We start from the raw sequence: 13,624 nt of genomic DNA, 5'->3' as shown, positions 1-13,624 counted from the left end.
GAGTAGCCCACGGGCCCAAGCCATGCCTGGGTTGGCTTCCTGGCAAAGCCTTGAAGATGGCCCGAAGCATCACGGGCCCCTTTTGCCCACGGTACTGGCAACCCACGTATCTCGAAGCTACGTGGCAACGCCCTAGTTCCGCGAGGTGTCCCAGTGGTGCCAGGCCATGACGGTGTGATTCCCGAGAGTCACGCAGGCAATCATTTTACACATTGAATGCGGCCGCACCCAACGGCCCAACGAATCTGACCGATCGATGGACAGTTGTGGCGACGTGAGTGGCAGCGCTTCCATCGGCCCACCTCGCGGACCTTGAGAGGCGTGCGACGCCCACGCTCCCGCAACGGTTGGTGTCTAGGGCTCGCCCATAAGTACACCCTGCCTCTTGTGGGGGAAGGTAGTGCAAACTTGGGCTCGTCCTCTGCTTCACCCATCCACCGCGAGGAGACTTCTTCCCCTTCTCCCCTCTTCATCTTCATGGCATCCCCCGGAGATGGCTCTGGCTGGGGAAAGCGTGTGGCGCCTTCTGCGCTCTCATCCGCCGCTCCTCCGGGACCTTCGCGCTTCTGCTCCCGCTGGGTGATGGCCGATGAGTAATTCCTTCGTTGCATTTCCTTTGTTTGTTGCTCCATCTACTGTCCTTAGGGTTCTTAGTGGATGAACAAGGAGTTGTGTGGTTTGCGAAACGTTTATGCGTACCCAACAAGGCGGAAATCAAGAACTTAATCTTGCAAGAGGCCCACGACACTCCCTACTCAATCCACCCTGGTGGGACCAAGATGTATCAAGACCTCAGAGAAAGATTCTGGTGGCATAGCATGAAGTGGGAAATAGCTTCATATGTCGCCAAGTGCGACATATGCCAGCGGGTCAAAGCTGAGCACCAGCGACCTGCTGGGCTGCTACAACCTCTCCACGTGCCCGAATGGTAGTGGGATAAAGTCTGTATGGACTTCATCACTGGTCTACCTAGATCCAGCAGTGGCCATGACTTCATATGGTTCATTCTCGACCACTTGACCAAGGTCTCACACTTCATTCCTGTTGTGGGGCGACGACACCGATGGGAACCTCCACGGATCCCTTGATCGTTCGGTGGGGAGAGGGGTGGCGTCAAGAGGAGAGCTAGAGATCAGCGCCGGGAACGATTTTACCCTGGTTCGGGCCGCTTAGTGCATAAAACCCTACTCCTGCTTTGTTTGATGTATTAGGTGTTTCTTGTAGGATTACTTGCTAAAGTGATTGCTTACTGGCAATGCACAAAGTGTCTAACCCCCTTACAACTGAGCCTTGTGCCTCCTTTTATAGGCAAAGGGGTCACCAACAGTCTTCAATAGTGGGTTCACGAGCTGCACAGTGAACAGGGTTCACTGTTATCCATCTACCATGGTGTCAGGGGCAGTAAATTCTTCATGTGTCTCCTGTCCTCCATCAGGATGGTATCGACACGTAGCCATGTGTTTCGACACATAGGTGTTGTGTTGGCGCATGAGGGATGCGCTGGCGCTGTGGTAGTCGGTGGCACTATGGCAGGAGGGAACACTTGGCGGGCAAAGGGGGCTTGCCGGGCTGGTGCCCTCGCCAGTGGCCTAGTGTGCCTTCCCGGCAAGGAAGGCTTGCCGGGGCCTTGTCTGTCTTTCCGGCAAGGAGGGCTTGCCAGGGCCTTGTCTGTCTTCCCTACAAGGAGGGCTTGTCGGGGCCTTGGGTGCCGTCCCGGCAAGGAAGGCTTGCCGGGGCCTTGTCCGTCTTCCCGGCAAGGAGGGCTTGCCAGTGCCTTGTGTGTCTTCCCGGCAAGGAGGCCTTGTCGGGGCCTTGGATGCTTTCTCGGCAAGAAAGGCTTGCCGGGGCCTTGTAGCATATAGTTGTTCCTCACACCCTTGTAGGGGTGTGGCCCTGGTGAGCTTGGGGATTAATGTCCCTACCAGCCTTCATCATGCCTTGCCGTAAAAGGGGTTCTCGTCGCCCGTGCACAAGTCTGGGCACAGGACACCCCAGTATCCAATGCACCGACAGGAGCCCCCGGGCCTGGACTACACACGCATGTGAGGCATTGTTGGTCTAGGCCCAAAATGGTGCACGGGCCCCTGTGACAGGGTATCTTGTAGGCTGAAGCCGTTGCTAGTGGTGTTTTCCCACGTCGCGCATTGAACGCACGAAGTGAGGGGGCATGCGCACAGTGGCCATCCCACCTCCCGAAGCATTTCTGCCACGCGCGGGGCATGCGTAGTAACACTGAGGCAAATGGCGATCGTGGCCTTAAAAGTCATCGTCATGGTAGGGCCCGACCCTGCATGCATTGGTGCAGCAGGCCGGTTCCCTGTTCGCCCGTGACCATGGACGATTGGGTGAGAGGGGCGGCGGTTCCTGGAGTGAGGAGGGCTAGCCCCCGTGCCTTGTCCTATAAATTAGGTGGTTTGTGAGGGGATTTTGCTCATCCATCCAACTCCTGAAACGCACAGCACCCCCGCCCTGTTCTAAAGTATCTTCTTTAGCTTCAGGTGTTGCTCGCCCCTAATCATGGTTAGGGGACGAGGGCGGCCACCATCAGTCGCCAGAGCGGCGAGAGGATCCCTTTCGGATCATGCTATAGCTTCAGGAGCCGCAATTGCGGAGGACGGCTCGAGCGCCCCAGGTGGCGGAGGGGTGAGGGGCCGTGGTCGCCACGGAGGCCGTGGCAGGAGAAGGCGGGATGCTAGTCCAGCACCCCCGCCTTCTCCCCCAGCGCCATCCTCTCTTCCATGAGGACGGCGCTGGAGTTCCTCGTGGAGCTACGCGGCGTTCTTCGAGGCCATCTGCACATCCCTCGCCCCTTTACCAAGGCAATGGAGGTCGTCAAGCCTTTTGTATTGTGGCTACGGGCATACGACTGCTCTCCTGGTGCCATGCAGGTGAATGTGGAGTACCCGAAATGCCACTGCATGTATCTCGGGCGCGGCTGGAAGGCCTTCGCCTGCGCCCACAATCTCGAGGACGGGCATGTCCTCTGCTTCAAGCTGGTGGAGGACGATATGCTATCCGTCAAATTTAATGGGCGCTCAGGTGTGCGTCTCGGCTGCTGCGAAGAGAGCTCGATCAGTGCTGAATGTCCCTCCTCGAGCAATAGCGACGAGGAGGACAGTGATGGTAGTGGTGTTCACGGTGGGTCAGGATCTCGGGGTGTCAAGTCGGAGCACAACATCCCGAGCTCTAAGTGACCACCGACCGCACCACCATCGCGAGCTCACGCCTCTCCCCCTCCCGATGGGGTTTATCTTGCCGGAGCCAACATCGACGTCTCGTCTTCTAGGAGGAGGTGCGTTCGTAGGCTTCGGCTTCTTCATCCCTTCCGGTCGCCCCGTCCTCCGGCACCGAAGCGGGGATACCGGGTTGCGTCCGTTGAAGACTTCCCATTTTTTGTCTTCTTGAACTTCTGTCTGGTAAGCATTGACTCTCACCAAAGACAGTATCGTAGGTTAGAGTAGTGAAATTCATCCATCTAATATGTCTGAGTTTGCCTCAAACAAATGAATGAAATATTTTTCCCCTTTCGTCTGATCCCCCTTTTTGTATGATACACCCCTTGCGTTTTTTGGAAGCTTGCCGGGTTGACTGGTCCTGCCGCTAGTGCTCTGAGGAACAAATCCTTAGTAGTTCGTCGGAGGGTTCTTACCATCAAGGCTCCTTGCTGCACTCAGTGCAACCGTTTCAATCGTCGAGCGCGGCTTGAGACGAAGTAAGGTGTTGCATAGACGCTTGGTGTGTTGAGCTAGTTCGAAACAGTGTGAAGGCGCTATGTGGCCATTCAGGTCATTGAACGAGTTTGAAGAACCAAGGTGCACTGATCCTAGCAAGGTTCCTCTGCGAGCAGGTTTCTCATACAAAGATCGAGATCTCTAAAAGGGAAACAATCTATCTACTCAAAAATCTTATCTAGAGTTTTTGTCACTTATCTGTAGTGCCGTGACACTTCCTCTCGCGATGTCTGAATTTTTTGCCGGGGCCTCAGATACCCGGCAAGCCGGATGTTACCCCCCGGACAACCTCCTCCCCGGCAAGGGTATTGCCGATAGGCTTTGACCATCGCGTAGGAAAGGGGTTTTGTAGCGACGTGTTTTTCAGAAATAATTTCCAAACAACATGTCTCTATGTTTACCAGCCCAAGGATTGTTGTTAGCTAGTGGACACTTACTTGATACAGAATACCCAAGCAAGATACAAATCTGGGTTACAAGACCATGAAGGTCTACTGGGTTGAACAAAAGTCTAAGGTTGACGGCGAAAGCGACTCGAGGAATGTCCAGTGCTCATGGGACTCCATTCTCACAGGAACAGATGACCTGGATAAATTCCTATCTCACGAGGCTGCTATCCTTGACTCCTAGGTTCCGGGGTTGATGGCATCGTGCTCCTCTCCAAACGCAATCTGGCCAAGACAATAGCCAGGGACAAGCCAATGAGTACTTACTCGCAAACATCAAGAAAACAAACACGTTATCCAGGTGCGATGCATGCAAATTCCACTAATAATAATATCTTACCATTATAGTTTAATTCATGGATGCATTCATGAAGATATGCAACATTTACACCAATGATTCATAAACAAGCAAGGATGATAATGCTGAAAAGTAATAATATGTGTGCCACAGTCGGGCATATGAGCGACACCACATAAAGGGCTTATAAGAAATGATAATAAGCATGCCACACACGTGCATCTCAGCGACACCACCTAAAGGGCTTGTATGAAATAATAAACGTGCCAGAGTCGGGCGTCTGAGCGACATCACCAAAAGGGATTATAAGAAATGATAATAAGCATGCCACAGTCGGGCGTCTCAGTGACACCACAGAAAGGGCTTATATGAACTAATAATAAATATTTAATATCCAGGAGGTAGAACTGTCCCAGGGATATCCAGCAACATAATCATAGGGGTTAGTCCAGGGTAATAATCATAATATGATCATCCACCATATCATCATATGATTTGCCACAACCATTATTATTATCACCGTTTATACTCCAAAGACCGACTCTAGGAAATACACTTGACTCGTCAACCAACGTCCTTGACCAGGGACACGACTACTCGAATAGTTTCGACTCTGTAAAGGGTGTACTCTTTACCCACAGCTCACGGTTTCCGATAGTCGACAAGACTAATCCTGTTTATAGCATTTTAGAAGTGGACACTCAGAATCAGCACACACCCACTTTAACTCCGAGAAGCCCGAATTCACCCGGACTACGTTGCCAAGGTAAAACCATAAGACGGGGAGGCTCCAACCTCGACTAGCACGGGATAAAAAAATTATACCACGCGCTCACTGGGAAGGGCCATTCCCTTCCAGTCCCAGACCGGAAACACCCATGCCCCCTGACCGGATGATTGGATTTAGACCACGGCCGTTGATACCTTCATCCCGGCCCCCCTAATTGGTGTGTGACTGATAATAGGTCTACAACTGACTATACCGAACCCATTATCCAGGGAACTTTGGTAGCACGATAAGAAGTATGACATGGACAAGACTCGATCTAGGTCGATACTGGAGTTTACCAAATTTTTACCAGCACCATTGTGCTCATGTCATGACAAGGCCATAACCTATCACGTTACACGTGACTAGGTTATTCCACGACCTCTCATAACTAGCACATGCCACCATCATATTTCACCATTGTTATAATGTGAGTAGCATGCATGAATATGCAAAGTATTATTTCATGCGATACTATTATTAATATAACCTCGAATCACGCGATATAAGTACGACCACAATCATCACACAACATAAGAAAATATGGATTCAAGATGTCTGCTTTAAGTGTGTAGGGATGTAGATTTGCACTCCAAAACTTTTGAAAGTTTACTTCTCTCTCCATCTCCTATTTGAAAATAATACCATTCAACACGCAATTCAAAAACAGTACATAAAAGTTGTTTATTTTTTTTAAAATAAATCTTAAAATAAACTAGATGAAATTATAAACCAGTAGGAAAAAGAATCAAACGATTTGGAGTTTCCTATTAAAAGTTAGAGCTATTCTAAGTTTCTGCAAAAATCTGTTTTTAAAATCAAAACAGAAGAAAAGGTTTCGGGTGCAATACCTTTTGCCAGAGATAATGCGCATTTGCCGAAACGGGCATATGGGAATACGCTTTGCTAACCAGTAAACGCACCAGGGGGAGTGCGCCACTCTGGCTATGCCTTCCTCACCAATAGGCGGGGCCCGCCTGTCGGGTCCTTCTCCCACCTCTGCGCGCGAGCCTTGGCAGAGAAGAGAAGCACTCCGGCGACGATTGCCGGCGGTACAGGGCATCTCTCGTCGCGCTCCGATTATGCACATGCTCGGGGAGGGATGCCCATCCATTTTTGGCAGTTGGAGGTGCGACGGAGCTCGGGGCTGAGCGGGGCCTCAACAATGGCGGGAGGCCTTTTTGGCGCAGAAGCTTCGATCTACAGCGGCTCTTCCTCGAGCTCTAGCGGCGGCGAGGCTTCGAGGTGGTCTCAGGGGGGTGTGGATGGTGCGGTGGGGTGCATTTAGGGGCTTCGGCCATGGTGAATTTCACCTAAGGCAGTCATAGTGCTAGTGTCAGAAATCTTGCTGCTACGGTCAACCAAGGCGAGGGGTGGAGAGATTAGGCGAGCGGAGTTTGCTTGCGATGCTCAGTGGGCTCGGGGGGGGGGTCCTTTTATACCTAGCTTGAGTCGGCTAACGACACTACGGGGTAAGATCGACAGCGGCAACTTCTGCTAGTAGCAGCGAGGCGGCAGAGCGAGGCAATGGAAGCGTCAGGGGCTCAGCCAGGCAGCAGGGCTGCAGGGCAGCGGGTCAGTAGCAGCCGGTGCGAAGATGCGGTCCAGGGGCAGCTAGCAGCTGGGGATGGCTTGGGCAGTGCTGGCCACGACAACAGCAGAGAAGAGGCCAAGGCCATTGCGCTGCCATTGCACGGCTCGAGCACAGGGCGACCACCGACGCCCGGGGAGGGGTTGGACTTGGCTCTGCAGTAAGCCAGAAGGGCAAGGGCGCGGGGACCAGGCGGCTCGAACATGCGCTTGCAAAACGTGCGCTCTGGGTGAACCCAGAGCATGCACAACACCTTCTCGACAAAATGACCGGCATGGCTACCAGGTTTAGGAGCTTACCAAAGTCGCCAAGGTAGGGTTAGAGGGTAAGGCAAGGCTATTGGACATGCTGTTTGAGCCAGGGAAGAAACTCCACAATGCAAGTTAAACCTCATGCCAAATCTGGCCATGCTCCAAAACTGCTTGATGAAATGCCACGGGCTCCAAATGATCATTGATGTCCACCAAAATTTCCAGATCATGGTCTCTCTAGGTGCTAGCAATGGTGGTGAGGTTAGTTTGGCAAAAATCAAAACGAGCCAATGCAATATTTTGAAAAACACAATACTGGACAGAAGGTTGGTGCTATTATCACATGCATCTATTTTCATCCAATGGGGCTCAAATCCAGGATTTATGGTTTTGGTAGGGTTGAAAACAAGCATGCAAAATTTCAAACAATCAGAGCAAGAAAAAATAGGGTTCTAGTGCAAAGCATCAGTCTGGACCAGAATAGAAAAATGGTTGTACTACTAAAATTTTACAAGGCACATAGTGGGGTTTTTGCGTAAAAGTGAATCTTATGCTATACTGGACATCTCCAAATTTTCGTGGAGTTTATGAAAGATTATTTCTAGGGGTTGTAGTACAAACTGAATTTTGGACCAGATTAGAAAAGGAGTTTTTAGAAGGATTTATCACAAGGTTGTAGTGCAAAACAGTTCTATAAACAAAATACAATTCAATTTTGATTAAAAGAAATCTGGTAAAAAGATTAGAAACAAATATCCCAAGGATTTACCATAAGAAAAGAAATGTTGTTATGCAAGAGATCAGGTTCCAACATAAATTATCAAAAACATTCTCCTAGGGAAGATATCTTTATAAAGGAAAAGAAGTGTTTCAAACATTAATTAAAAATCCAGAAATTCAATTATCAATTAGACATGGCCAAAACAATATTCTCATCTAAGCAAATAAATAATTCAAATGGCCTCAAAAAGGGCTTAAGCATGAAAATAATTTTGAAAAGCCACTTGAAATGAATTTTTTTGGAAAGAGGCTTTGAAGAGAGTCATGAAGCAACTCATTTTCTCAAATAAAATTATTCTAGGCAAAATTTTATTTCAGAAAAATATTTTTATAATTTTGGGGTGTGACAGAACTACCCCCCTTAAAAAATAAATATCGTCCCCGGGATTTTCTTAGGGAAAGAAAATAATTCATTCATGGAAGCACGGTAGTATGGTCAGTCAAACGCACGTGCAAACAAGAAAGTCACACGACACAGAATCGCTCATATGCAAGTGCAAACAGTGCAATCAAATGATACATCACCATTCACATAGCATCAAGAAAACTTACCATTAGACTAACGTACACTCCGAGGACGGGCAACAGGATACAAGCAAGGGGTTCCCGAGAAAAATACTCATGGTCGGGGAAAACATATTTCACTTCTCCTATAAGGAGTCTTATAAAAACATGCCCCCTTTGGTCTGACAAAGATGGACTACCAAAGGAAAATCTGAAAATTACCATTCGCGTGCGTGTGGAATTATTCCACCCGCTGATGGGTCAACAGCCTTGGCGATGACCTGAAGGGCAAGGGATGGGAAGACCAGAGCTACTCTATACTATGCTACGAGGAAACATAGTTACCTATGTGGGGTTGCATCCAAATTTTTTGGATAGTCCCAGTGGTTACTCGTGGGGTCTGGCTCGGGGCAGCCTACTTGCTGAGAAGTGCTTGGAGCGGTCATGGGTGGTCTAAGGGGTACCTGGTTTAGGGACACACACAATATTACACCGGGGTGGCCTGGTTTACCGGGGTGAAAACTCGGGTATCAACTCTTAAGTGATACATCACCCGGGTATCTGGCTTGGTGGCTAGGTGGTCACACCAAAAATTTTACTCTAAGGCCACACGGACTAGTTTATGCAAATTTTACTTATAAAACAAGGGGTGCAGTGCAGGCATTCTGCAATTTTATTAAAAACGTTCTATTAGAAACACGCGAATACAACGTTACATGGTAATACTGTTACCAGGGCTTGACACCTACTCTGACGGACTCGCTTCGCCTTCATTGGCCTCTGAGATGACGGGCTCAATAGCCATTAAGGCTCCTCCATTTGCCGAGGCTCCTGACTCAACAGGGCCATGGAGTGGGGATGTAGGTTTGCGGCGGCGACGACGTCTCGAACGACGCGCCCTTGGCACAACTTCATTGCAGAAGGCATCCAAACTGCGGTGAAGCTCTACTGGGGTCATGGATGGTGGGGCAAACCTTAAGGGTCCAACAGGTCTTCCAGCAAAAATGTTCTGGTTGTTGGAGGCAGTTGCAGCTTCATAGCTTTCCGGGGTCCGGCGAGCGGTTGGCGTGCGGCTCGTGACCAAGTCAGAGGTGATCTGATCGATGCGTGCCTCCTGCGCTCTCAAATAACGCACAACCTGCACCAGGGCAGGGTCTGCCTCAAGGCCTTTGCTGGCAACTTGGGTCAGACTACCATAGACTTCACGACTAGGATAGTAGCAGAACGGTCGGCTATCCATCCATGGCGACAGATGTCGCAGCTGGACTATAGCTTCTCGGGCTGCGAGCTGACGAGCTTTGGCTTCATTGGTGGATGCTCCACCAGTGAAATGGTAAGGGCACTCCAACGAGGGATTCCCTCCATAGATGTGCACCCACGCCCAAAAGTAACGAATAGGATCACTCGTAGGCTCCTCATGCACAACATACACTGGTGGTTCTTCTATGCCAAAAACATGGCGGCTCAGATTGATGACGATGACAACAAAGTCTCTAGGCTCGGACATGGGGGTCTCGTTGCAAGGAATGTGTCCGCATCGTGCAAGTCAAGGGAGTTTTACTATGGGAGTGGTCTCAAGGTTGCGGGTTGCTGAGTTGAGGCAAGGCCTTACTATATAGGACAGGGAGTCTTTCATCGCACGCGAGGGGATGCGACAACTCCGGTGTCGGTCATAGAGACATAGCTTAAAGGCTGAGCTAACAGGTTAGGCACCGACTGCCAAAAGGTGTCTGATGGCCACTGTGGTTGGCTATTGGGTAAGCTAGGTTGGGGGTTGATGTCAGCTATTCTTCCCCTTTGCAACGGCACCAGAAGAATGCTGCTAGCACTCTCTGGCAATCGAAACTAGAAGAATGTTGTTGACAGCCCACCAGCACGTGGGATCGTAGCAGTTTTCGAGGGTAGAGTATTCGACCCAAATTTGTTGATCGCCAAACAGGAGGTGAGAGAATACTCTCGAGTATTAGCAGTTGAATTTGTCAGATTCAACCACACCTGAAAGATTAGTATCTGCAAGCAAAGTAGTAACAGCAAAGTAGTATGATAGCAATGATGTCAAAAACGATCTGTTGACACGGCAGACTATTTCTAACAATTGTATCAATGGCGCCAAGTTCCCTCGTTGACGGAAATTGTCAGTTCCCCTCAACGACCAGCGAACCAAAATTGTAGCAGGTAGCAGCAGTGTAACGAGCAATAATAGCGCCAAGGAAAAGCAGTAGTGACAACAGTAGCAAGTAGCAACAGTGGCAAGCGACAGTAGTAGCAACAGTAGTAGCACAGCAAGACAAGTAACAGCAGTAGCAACAGTAGTAACAACATCAGAGCAAGACAAGTAACAGCAGCAGTAGGACAAACTCGTAGGCAATGGGTCGGTGATTTCTTTAGATGATATTCATCATGCAAAAGTTATAACACGGAGAGATATGTGGCTAGCTCCCGTTTGTCAATGTGATGTAGGCATGCATTCCGTGTGTCGCCTTACGTGCTTAGGGAAAAGAACTTGCATGACATCTATTGTCCATCCCTCCCGTGGCAGTGGGGTGCAAAAGGAAACTACGGGATATTAAGGTTCTCCTTTTAATAAAGAACCGGACCAACGCATTAACACTTGGTGAACACATGAACTCCTCAAACTATGGTCATCACCGGGAGTGGTTCCGGTTATTGTCACTCCGGGGTTGCCGGATCATAACACATAGTAGGTAACTACAACTTGCAAGATCGGATCTTAAAACACACATATATTGGTGACAACATAATAATTTCAGATCTGAAATCATGGCACTCGGGCCCTAGTGACAAGCATTAAGCATGGCAAAGTAGTAGCAACATCAATCTCAGATCATAGTGGATACTAGGGATCAATCCCCATCAAAACTAACTCGATTACATGATAGACCTCATCCTACTCATCACCGCCCATCGAGCCTACGAATAGATTACTCACGAACGACGAAGAGCTTCATGGAATTGGAGAGGGAAAAAGGTTGATGATGACGATGGCGACGATTTCCCCTCTCCAGAGTCCAAGACGGACTCCAGACCTGCCCTCCACATGAAGAACAGGTTGTGGCGGCGCCTCCGTACCGCAAACGCGAGGAAAACTTCTCTTTTTATTTTTTCTGGGACGAAAGGGAACTTATAGAGCTGGAATTGGGGGCTGCAGAGCTGTGTGGGCCCCACAAGCCTGCCCACCGCCACCAGGGGGTGGTGGCAGAGCCAGGGCTTGTGGCCCATTGGCCCACCCCCTCAGCTGGAACTTGGCGCAGATATTTTTCATATTTTCCATAAATGATCTCCGTAAATTTTCAGGACGTTTGGAGAACTTTGATTTCTGAACAAAAATAACACGAAGGCAATTCTGCTGAAAACAGCGTTAGTCCAGGTTAGTTCCATTCAAATCATGCAAATTAGAGTCCAAAATAAGGGCAAAAGAGTTTGGAAAAGTAGATACGATGGAGACGTATCAACTCCCCCAAGCTTAAAACCTTGCTTGTCCTCAAGCAACTCAGTTGACAAACTGAGAGAGAAAGAAAAACTTTGACAAATTATGTTTGATCATGTTGTTGCAACTATGTCTAACTCACAACCAGAATTTCAGCAAGATCACAAGTTAACCACATAAGCGAATGACACAAATGTCTCACGGTAAACTAATATCAATGGCATAATTAGCTAACGAGCAAATAATAATGAGTTTCAAATACCAACTCTTGAATCAAAACAAGCATGAAGCAATATGAATAGGTGGTATCTCGCTAGCTCTTTCTGAGACCGCAAAACATAAATGCAGAGCACTTTCAAAGATCAAGGGCTGACTAAACATTGTAATTCATAGCAAAGAAGATCCAGTCATAGTCATACTCAATATCAATCAAAATCAAAGCCTAAAAATGACAGAGGTGCTCTCTAATTGGTGCTTATATAAGAGGAGGATGACACGACAGGAAAATAAATAGACAGGCCCTTCACAGAGGGAAGCATTGATTTGTAGAGGTGCCAGAGCTCAAGCTTTGAAAACAGAGATAATAATTTTGGGTGGCATGCTTTCATTGTCAACGCAATGACCAAGAGTTCTCAATATCTTCCATGATACTCATGCTATAGGCGGTTCCCAAACAAAAAGTAAAGTTTTAACTCCCCCACCACCAATCAATCACACTCCACGGCTAGCCAAATCCTCGGGTACCGTCCATACTAACATCAATCCGGGGGGAGTCTTGTTTTACAGTTATGTTTTCGAATTAAGCATGGAACTGGGCATTCCAATTACCGTCCCCTTTCTCATGAATGACAGTGAATAAACACATGTCGAGGATAAAACTCCTACCATGGAAGATACCAATAGCCCCCTATCACCACATGAGCGGTTCGGGCATGCAAAACAAATTATTTCATGAAGGTTTAGAGAATGGCACATGCAAATTTACTTGGAACGGCAGGTAAATACCGCAAATAGGTAGGTATGGTGGACTCTCATGGAGAAAGTCTTGGGTTTATGGGGGTGGATGCACAAGCAGTATTCCGCTTAGTACAAGCAAAGGCTAGCAAAAGACTAGGAAGCGACCAACTAGAGAGCGACAACAGTCATCAAGATGCAATGAGTTTGACTAACATTGAATGCAAGCATGAACAGGATATAAATCACCATGAACACGAACATCATAGAGGCTATGTTGATTTTGTTTCACGTACATGCATGAACATGCGCCATGTCAAGGCACTTGAAACATTCAAAGGAGTATACCATCCTATCATACTACATCATAGTCATCTCACACTCTATGTTGGCATTCAAGACAAACCATTATAAACTCTCAGCTAAATAAGCATGGCATCAGAAACTATGATCTCTAAGTTGTCATTGCAAACATGGTTCTCTCACAACGAAGCTAAATCTGGGTCGACAAACTAGTCATATTTACAAAAACAAAATAGATAGAGTTCATACCAGCTTTTCAGTCTCAGTCACTTCATCCTACATCATCATTATTGCCTTTCATTTGCACGGTCGAACGATGTGAACAATAATAAGAGCACTCGTGCATTGGACTGAGCTGAATCTGCAGGCAAACACAACGGAGAAGACAAAGTAATATGGCTCATTGAAAGCTAAACAGGTAAACATGCAAGAACCACTAAACATTGTAACCAATATCTTCTACCTTGACCCAAAGAAAAAGAAAACTATTTACACGGGAAAGCTCCCAACAAGCAAAAGAAGAAAGAAAAAATCTTTTTGGGTTTTCTC

The 13,624-nt window shown here is 48.2% G+C and overlaps 1 long non-coding RNA gene across 1 annotated transcript; it reads right to left on the bottom strand.

Moving 5' to 3' along the window:
- Window positions 1-4,064: 4,064 nt before the first annotated feature.
- On the bottom strand, window positions 4,065-6,617 carry LOC123439873. The gene is made up of 2 exons (XR_006630204.1): window positions 6,096-6,617; window positions 4,065-4,402 (listed from the first exon to the last, which is right to left on the bottom strand). It is a non-coding gene; the product is annotated as an uncharacterized LOC123439873 (long non-coding RNA).
- Between the last annotated feature and the right edge of the window lie 7,007 nt (window positions 6,618-13,624).

This window comes from Hordeum vulgare, chromosome 3H, assembly GCF_904849725.1.
Source record: "Hordeum vulgare subsp. vulgare chromosome 3H, MorexV3_pseudomolecules_assembly, whole genome shotgun sequence".
NCBI classification, from domain to species: domain Eukaryota; kingdom Viridiplantae; phylum Streptophyta; class Magnoliopsida; order Poales; family Poaceae; genus Hordeum; species Hordeum vulgare.
Note: the sequence above shows the minus strand (reverse complement) of the source record. Positions and strands in the feature narration are given on the sequence as shown.